Below are 9,591 nucleotides of genomic sequence, written 5' to 3' on the forward strand. Positions count from 1 at the left end.
ATCTTTATGTGTAGCAGAACTTGTCAAAAGAGCAGTAGAAAATAAGGATAATCCCCAAAAGAATGGTACAAGAAACATAACCTACAAATTGTCTAAGATTTTCATTATTAAAAACTAACCGTCCTTCAAAGATGGAATTCCATTTTGCAGTCATTGCTTCAGCTTTCAAAATCTGTAATACTGCAGCCAGCTAGGGGAGACAGATGCCCTTAGGAGCAGCTCACTATATAAAAGCCACATTAAAGCCCCTGAACAATGTCCTTTTCTCTTGCTTCAGCTAAAGCTTTTGAGAACAAGAACTCAAAGTACCCAGAAGTGATCCTGTCTCCCGCCATTATAAAATAAGCTGAGGTGCTCAGAGTTTCCTTTCTACTTTTTTTCTACCACTGCTAGACAGACCCAGAAGTGTTCCCACCCACTATTTTAACCCTGTGAACATGTGTTCCATGGCCTTGAGCTATGGATTCCCTGAAAAGTGTCTCCCATCCTTCATGTACATATTAATTTGATTGTGCTCAGGTACATGCTTGCCCCAAAGTGCTTCCTGTATGCCACTGTGTAGGCTCCCTGAACATATGCCCCATTCTTTGCTTTAGGAGAGCGCTGGTTCAGAAGTAACTCCAGTTTCCCCTGGGCTGCAACAGAAATTGTCTTTATTCTTTTCCCTCTGGCTATGCTTACTGGCTTTGTATATACCAACAAGAGACCATATTATGTTCAATTAGAGATTGACATATGGGCAAGTGCTTCATATCAGATGGAGAATTCCACCATCTTCCAATCTGTATTAAGATCAAATCCTCATCTACTAGTTAGTTTCACCAATTAGGAACTCCCAGGGCTGGGGGATGGGTGTGGGGAGAAGGGAAAAAAGACAGCTGGAGGAAGTATTCAACATCTGATCTCTTTCTCTGTGAGCACACTTCAAGGTGAGCTCTTTCTCAAGACTGAAGACTCTTCCTTCCTCTTCATAGTCTACTCTTTCTGGACCCTGGCAGTTGGTTTTTCTTCTTTCTCTTTCAAGTGTAAGAGTAGTCAGCATAGTGTAATAGACCATTAATTCCAGGCAACTTCACAATACCTGGTGATTATTTTCAACCTCACCCATAGTTTTCGAAATAGCTCCTTTGTAAATAAACCTTCATTGAACTTGCTCATTTCAGTATGCCTTCTGTTTCCAAGTGAGCTCTGACTAGTAGGTCACTATAGTCTTTAAAACATTCTTTATTTTATTTATGTCTTGTTGGAACCATGCTTTTAGTAAAGAAAGTAACAAGACAACATACTAAAGTTGTCTACAAATACTCTAACTCCCTTTGTGATATCAACATAAAAGCTACATTTCCTGGGGGAGGTAGAACCCTTTACAACCAAGAAGGAAGTGAACAGACTGTGTCTGTGTTATGAAGTCTTATAGGGACACTAGGGATTTAACATGGAAGAAAAGAGTTGAGGGGCAGAGGTCAGTGTCAAATGGTGTGTGCACGTGTGTGTGTGTGTGTGTGTGTGTGTGTGTGTGTGTGTGTGTAGGGGGAAGTAATAGGGGTGTGTGTTGGGGGTACATATCTATGGAGAGGGTTCAGATTTAAGTTAAAAAAGTGAAAGGTTTTTAAAGCAAGCTAATGGTTAGGATCTGAATCCTATAGCAAGTTGCATAGTGTTCTTCATGCTCAAGGATCTGTTGGAGACCTTCACATGAGAACATCTCTCTTCTCAGGGACAAGCCCAAGATAGCTTCATAGATTAAAATAAAGATATAAGTCTGTTTTCACTGATTCAGTAGTTTCTCTAGAATTTTCTTCCTCTTTCCTACTCTTGGACATAAGCCCAGGGTCTAATCCCTGGACTTGATAAGAAGATCTATGTAGCAAAAGTCAGAATTCAGATAGACTTGCATTTTCCTCAGCATGCCCTTTGGCTAATCCTCAAGACAGTTTAACTAAATGCATTATGACCCTCCAAGTTAAACATTTTAAAGCTCTGTATGTTTCCTAATCTATAGCAATCTTTTTTCTTCTTGGTGTCATTTGTAGGAATAATCTCTTTCGTACTGTGTGAAATCATCACATGTCAATAAAAATCTATGGCAATAAACTAAAGCAGGATTAAAAGGTGGGACAACTGGCAGAGAGGGGGGCGAGGGAGAGAGGCAGAGAGAGAGGATCTCTGGAAAAGAGTCAAGCTCAGAAAGATTCCACACCCAGACTGCCCAGACTGGGAGGATGTCCAAGATATGAAACTGAGAAGAAATAACTAGCTATGTGCTAGACATAGAATAATATAAATGGGTGAATAGAAGTTACCAGGTAGTTGGGAAACAAGTCTAGCTTATGGCATAGGCACTTTTTAAATAAGTGATGAGCGTCTGAGACATTATTCAGGAACTGAGGAGCAGGTGAAAAAGACTGTGGTTATAGTCATGTGTTTTATATAGTGTGCATACGTGTGTGTGTGTGTGTGTGTGTATGTGTGTGTATGTATGTGTGTTTGTATGTGTGTGTGTGTATGTGTGTGTGTATGTGTGTGTGTGCTCACACATGTGTGTTTGAGTGTGTGTGTGGTGTATGCTTATGTGTGTGCATAAGTACATTTGTCAGTGCATGATTATTAGGCCTGTGAAAGTTGTCTGGTTTCTTTCCTTATTACTATCGATGGTATCTTCTTGACACAGGGTTTCTCACTGAACCTGAAGCCTACAGGTTCAGTTATGCTATCTGGGTAGCAAGTTCCTAGAATCTACCTGTCTTCATCCCCCAATACTTGAGCTATAAGTAAGCATGTCTGTGCCAGATCTCACAGGGGTCATGCAATTAGTACTCAGATCCTTTAGCTTGCATAGCAAATAATCTTACTCACTGAGCTACTAAGCTTTCATGCCAACTCCAACTCCCATACACCCTTTTAAAGACATTCTCTCACTATGTAGTGTAGGTAGACTTTAATCCTCTTGCCACAGGTTCCCGTGGTCATAGTTACAGGTATGCAATATCAATTCTGGCTTTGTCTTTATTCCTAATTGGGAAATGAAGGTAAGGAGGATGAATCAGAACATAAAAACACGCTTACAGGAAAAAAAAAAACTTTATAAATGAGTCCCTAGTTCTGCTTCTCATATGATGTGATGTTACTCAAATGTGCTTATACTCTTCCCCTATAAAATCAAATAATGGGCTGGCAATATGGCCCAGTGAGTAAATGCTTTTGTTGTCAAGACCTGAGGTTAGTCCATGGAACCAAATGGTAGAAAGACAAAAAAAAAAACCAAACAAACAAACAAAAAAAACCAACTCTACAAAACTGTCCTTTGACATCCATACTAGCATATCTATACTCCCATGAAAATAATTACTTAAGTAATAAATGGGTTCTTTATAAGCTCATTGTGATTAAATGTTGATTTTTTTAAGTTCTTTTTTTTCCTCCTCTAAAATTCAAAATGACCTTTGTAGAAAAGGTGATTTTATTGTTCTCTAAGGACTGATATCCACTTATCTAGGAATGTGAAATTTTACTTTCCCACCCTACTGTTAATGTCTAATAATCTTTGTGAACCAAAGCACAAAACAATGTTGTCTAACATCTACTGGTAGGAATTTTACAGAGCAGAAGGTGATTTATAAAGCATTTTATAATCAAGTTTAGTTAGACTTTGCTGACAATGAAGACAACATCATCATTTCTTCTCATCTGGGACCTTAGAATCATTTAAAAAGCAAGTTTTCTTTAGTGAGCCACAGGAGAAATACCATATGAGTCACAGATAACTGCTCAGCAGCCACTCTGGGGATACTACCAACAAGGGTAAAAATTCTACTGGAAGGTTTTGTGAGTTGGCCTCTGATCAACTGACTTGACTCAAACACCAACTCAATTCACACACCCCTTATTCTGTGCAACAACTTACCAGGACTTACCCTCTCAGATATAGGAGGGCTTTGAGTCAGTACCATGGGGACAACAGGCTTCCAAGTGCATCTTTGATGACCTTTGCATTCCATCCACACTAGATAAAACCAGTGGGCTGGAGAAGAATCCACTGGTTCCATCTGTTGGGGTTGGTATTTTTCTTCACCAACCATAGACAAGCCAGTTCAAGTCACCCTAATCTACAGATCCAATTTTTGGTGGAAATTTTAGATGAGATTTTCACATAGGAAAATACAACAAATATCTCAGAAACGCTGAATAAAACAGCTTGTATCTATGAGTTAAAAGGCTTTGCACTATTTTCAGATACGGGCAACTGTCTCATTAAATGGTTTCTATAGCGAATAGACCAGAGTGCTGCCCTTTAATCAAAAGCAGTATAATTAATCAAATGGCCGTTTTTTCTTTTCATAGTTGGAACATAACAAAATTATTGTATTGATCTTACCAGGTTGGACTTTATTTATAATATATAAGTATTAATCAGGCAACATCAGAAGTCTGTCACTATTAAAAGAAATGGTCATTTTGCCTGATAGTATGAAACCTACAACAGTTAAATGGTAAGATCAGATGCTTACCACCAGCTAACTTTAATTATATTTATGTGAATTAAATGAAAAGTTTATTTGCCCATTTTAATATATCTGACAAAGGAGTTTTCTCAGCAGTGATTCAAATGAGTCTTTGATCCAATATGGATTTAATTTCACTGTCAACTTTACAATAAACAACAACAGATAGCCAAATGGATTTTGTTATACTCAGGGTTTGTTTTTTTCCAGCATAAAATTTATAGAACTATAATTTAAATATTTTTTTCTATTGTGGTTACGTCTATATCCTCTCTGCAATTGTGTGTGAATTAGAACAGCCCTTTCTAGTCACCCTGAATTTAGTGAAAGTTCTTAAATATCCTCACTCTGTGTAAAAATGAAAGTGCCAAAAGCATAACCAAAATTTAATGTTTTACCTTTTTTTTCAAAGTATCCTTTTAATAATCAGTTCTCTCGTCCCCATTTTCTCCTAGGCTTTGAAGATAGTACCCATTTTCTATTGTCCATGGTACCCTGATTTTCAACCTGATGCTTTTAACTTCATAAATTTCAATCTGAATAATCTGCCTATGTCTTCTACTTCTAGAATATTTGATTTGTGACATTCCTGTAAAATGCTGCATTGGTGAGAGAAAATAAGCGGGCTTTGTTTGGTTCTCCTTGCCTGAAGTAAGGCCCCCACTTACAAATTTCAATGCATTTGAATCATTAACTGATTTTATGATATTGGACTGTACTGTTATTAGTTGCATAATGAAGTACTTGAGTTGGGACTTGTCATTAGTCTAATCAAGATGTGATTCTTTAAGATTATGTTAGGGAAATGTCAGCACATATTAATTTATTTAATTTGAAAATTACATATCAGAGACCAAAGCAATTTGTGGGGTTAAATTGTCTTTCTGTGGATCCAATTCATGATATTCTGGGTTCACAGATCAAGTTCCCTTCTTCCCATACACCATGTGAAAACCACCAAACACTGTTTAGCTTACACAATGTGTTCTACACAGCAAGACTTGCCCCTTCAGTGGGTACAAAGAAGGTAATTCAATCTTAAAGTTCTACTACTACATCACCAAGACCTAGCAGCTGAATTGTAGCTTTGTCCTCCTTCTGCAAACATGCACTATTAGAGATGGACTGTCAATGTCTAAGAAGTCATGCTAACCCCTCCTTTACAAAGATCACTACTTATAAAAATTCCCTGAATTGTCAGGATAGTAGCACAAAATGACTGCTAGTCTTCTAACAACTCCAGCAATAGAAGAAAGGACAACCCTTTCTGTTAATTCTCAGAGTTGACATACAATCGTGCTTTTCATCTGTAGATCTCCAAAGCTCACATAAGTTAAAGCATTTTAAGATCACCTCTTTTGGTCCAAGCCCTGAAGACCCAGCACAAGTCTGACTTCCTCCATGAAGGCATGGGATGAATACGGTTTGGGGTTAAAGAAAAAAATATACCTCAACTTCTGTCTACTGCCTATCAGACACCTAATGGCCTCTGCTCTTTCTGTAACTGTGGGCTTCCTAAAGGCTTTAGGTGGTAATGTTCTGGCTGTTTATAACAAGAGATTATTGATGATTTAGAAGAGTCAGTTCAAAAGCATTGCTATTGTATCTTTTGGGAATAATATGACTCTGTAATGTGTTAAGGTACTACTTACAGTCTCAGTGATAGATTCAAAAACAGAAAAATGACCTGGGTTCATTCTTAATGAAATACAAGCCCTTCATACACTATTGTCTTCTCCAAAAGGATGTTTATATTCAGAAGCTTGAGCCTGTTCTAAGCAGCAAAGACAAACTAATAAAATGCAAAGCCAAAACAATAACAAAAGTTGGACATACAGAATCTCAGAACAAATGAACAGAACTCCTGATCAAACCAGAACTGACCACAGCCTCTTCAACTACATGAGCTAATAGCATGTATCAGATGAACTAATAGCTTATACTACTTAAGGCAATAGGGAAATGTGACTCCTAGTGCTGATAATTACAATTCATAAACTGACTCACTTAGCCCATAATCCACAGCCTGAGTGTCCTTATCTGCCAAGTAAAGATACTACCTTGGAAAGCATTTTTAACAGTGACATTTAAAGATAAAGATATGTGGCACACGTTGCTGAGAAATGACACTTCATTTGCTACACATGACAAAGAGCAATACTTAATTTTGAAGTCCTTTAATCACTTGTTTGTACTTTGCATATTTATAATTTTGAATTATATTGCTAATTTTGAATTGCATTGCCAACGTGTTGGTATTTCTCTACTTAGAACTTTTAATGATCCCTTGCAAAACAACAAAAGGGAGACTTATATTCTCACCATTAGAAAAAATGTAAATAATTGGAAAAAAGTAAATATTTGACACAGACATCAATAGAGAAAAGGTTGTCATTATACAGAGGAGCAAGTTCTTTATGTAGAGTGCAGACTGAAGGACTGACACCGGTGAGTCTGTGTCATTAGATATTCACTTCCAATAAACATTGTGATGTCACCAAATATATTGCCAGATCCTTCTAATTAGCTCTGCAATGGAACTAAAGCCATGCTCGTGATTCTGTGACTCTGTCTGATGTGGGGATAGGAGATGCCAAGCATGCTACTTCAGGGACCACATCTCAGGAACCATTCTCATAAGCTATACAGTCTACTAATGTTCTTGTACTACTCAGCCCAAAAGTTTGCTAGAAGAAACTTAGGTCCTGCTCCCCATGAATCATATAGTTTCCTTTTTCTTGCAGAAATAAATGAGTTTTCTAACCTGTGGAGGCTTGATGCCCCATGATAGGGGGATGCTAGGGTAGTGAGGCAGGAGTGAGTGGGTGGGGAGGGAGCACCCTCATAGAGGCAGGAGGGGAGGGGATAGGGTGTTTGTGTAGGGGAAACTGGGAAGGGGGACAACATTTGAAATGCAAATAAATAAAATAACCAATTATTAAAAAATGCAGTTTCTACTAGTTTCTGAAATAAAATAAATTGTCTTACTTGATAACATGTATTGTAAAGCCTTTGGATTTTTTTGTTTGTTTTGTTTTTTTAATGTATCAACATCACTAATGCTGTCTGGTTTTAGATACACTGTCTTCTTCCTGAACACAATTGTTAGGCACCAGAAGTCTTAAGTTAACTCTCTCCCATGCAGGTCAAGGGCACCTAGATTAATCAGTAACAGTTCAGCTTGGGTACCTTACAAACTACTTAAAATGTAGGGACGTGAAACAATGGCTGCCTATTTGGCTCATTGTTCTGCTGGTCAGCAATATGAGCTAAGTCCAGTTGGTTCTTTTGATTTCACGTGTATTTTAGCTATTGCATTAGAAAAGTGTCATTGATTGTGACCACATGGGATCTTCCATTCTCCAGGATGGAGCTTTCCTCATAATGTAAATAATATTTCAAGTAAGCATAATTGCATAAGAGGTCTACTGAGGCCTGGTTGGGGACTGGCACAATGTTGCTTCTGCTACATGTTATCAATCAAATCAAATGATATCATCTCTGAGACTCAAGGAGCATGGATCCAAGGAGAGAATTAAGGAACCCTTTCATATTAAGTCAGATCTTCTGTACTATCAGACCACAGACCACTGTCTGTTTCTATAATTGCAACTCAGTGATTCTCAACTTTTCTAATGCTGTAACCCTTAATACAATCCCTCACACTGGGGTGACACCCAACCGTAAAAGTATTTTGTTGCTATTTCATAACTCTGATTTTACTACTGTTATGAACTGTAATATAAATATTGACCCCCAGAGGGGTCTAGGCTCACAGGTTGAGGCCAGGGCTATAAGTCAGCAAACTCTTTGTCATGTTCCCATAGTAACAGTTTCTGGCAGTACTGACCACTATGCACTTCAGTTACTTCTTTCTAAGAACTTACATGACTCAGTGATGCTAACTACAACTAGCATATCCATTTAGACCATTTCTGCTCAGGCAGAAGGTCAGTTCATCCATGTAGAAATGGAGCCTAGGCCATCATAAGAGTTTGGGTTAATTGGTCCCAAAACATTTATCTCTGTCATTTTACAATACTAAATGTGTCACAAAACTAACTACGGTGCTTTGAAAACTACCGGGACCCACTCAGGACATATAAATCAAAATATCAAAGGTGTGGGCTTGTATAATTTTCAAAGCTCCCAGTTAAACCTATTTCATAGCTCTGAGACTGACTTACATAATTATCACTGGACACACTTGCTTTTTCCCATCACTCTGATAAGATATTGTCAAAATTGGGTTAAAGAACGAAAGTTTTATTTTGGAACTTAGACTCAGTTAATCATGGTGGAAGCATATCAGTTCCAGGCAGCACATGGTGAAAGTGCCTAACATCTTAGAAGGTAAGGAAACAGAATATGACTGAAGCCAGAGGAGAGATACAAGTTCTAAAGACTCACCCCAAGTAATCTACATCCTCTAGCTAAGCCTCACATCCCACAGGCCCACCATCTACTGGGGCCAGTGTTCAAGCATGAGAATCTGAGTAGGACATTTTCAAACCTAGACAAAGTATCACCTAATGGAGTATTGTTTCTTAAATCCAAGTGTGCATCAAAATCACCTGAAGATCCTGTGAAACACATAGAGATGGACTGCAAAGGCCAGACCTATGATTCTGTGGGTCTATCTGATGTGGGGACAGGGGATGCCAAATATGCTACCTCACGATAAATTTCATGAATCATTCTTACAAAGCTATTCAATCAACTAAAATAAAAATAGGTTATTTTGGGGATTTGATTGCCTCTAGTATAGACAGTAAAGTATGCATGCTTGTATTATACGGCTGTGCTAACTCCGGGCAAGGAAAAGGATGGCCTCTTTGCTGTCTAACAATATGTTGCCTCTCAATCCAGTGATTCTAATTAAAGTGTCCCAGAAGAGACCCGGCATGTCTATATAAAATGTTCCTCTGAGTTACTATATTGTACTATCAGGATTGAACACTACTTGTCCAGTAGTTTCCAAAGTATAGCCCCAGGATCAGTATCACCAATATCACCAAAGAACATGTCACAAATATAAACTTTCTGGATTTATCCCATAATAGGGGGTGGGATGAGGCAGGTAGGATCC

The sequence above is a fragment of the Grammomys surdaster genome, unplaced genomic scaffold (genome assembly GCF_004785775.1).
Source record: "Grammomys surdaster isolate TR1022 unplaced genomic scaffold, NIH_TR_1.0 129, whole genome shotgun sequence".
In the NCBI taxonomy this organism is placed as follows: Eukaryota; Metazoa; Chordata; class Mammalia; order Rodentia; family Muridae; genus Grammomys; species Grammomys surdaster.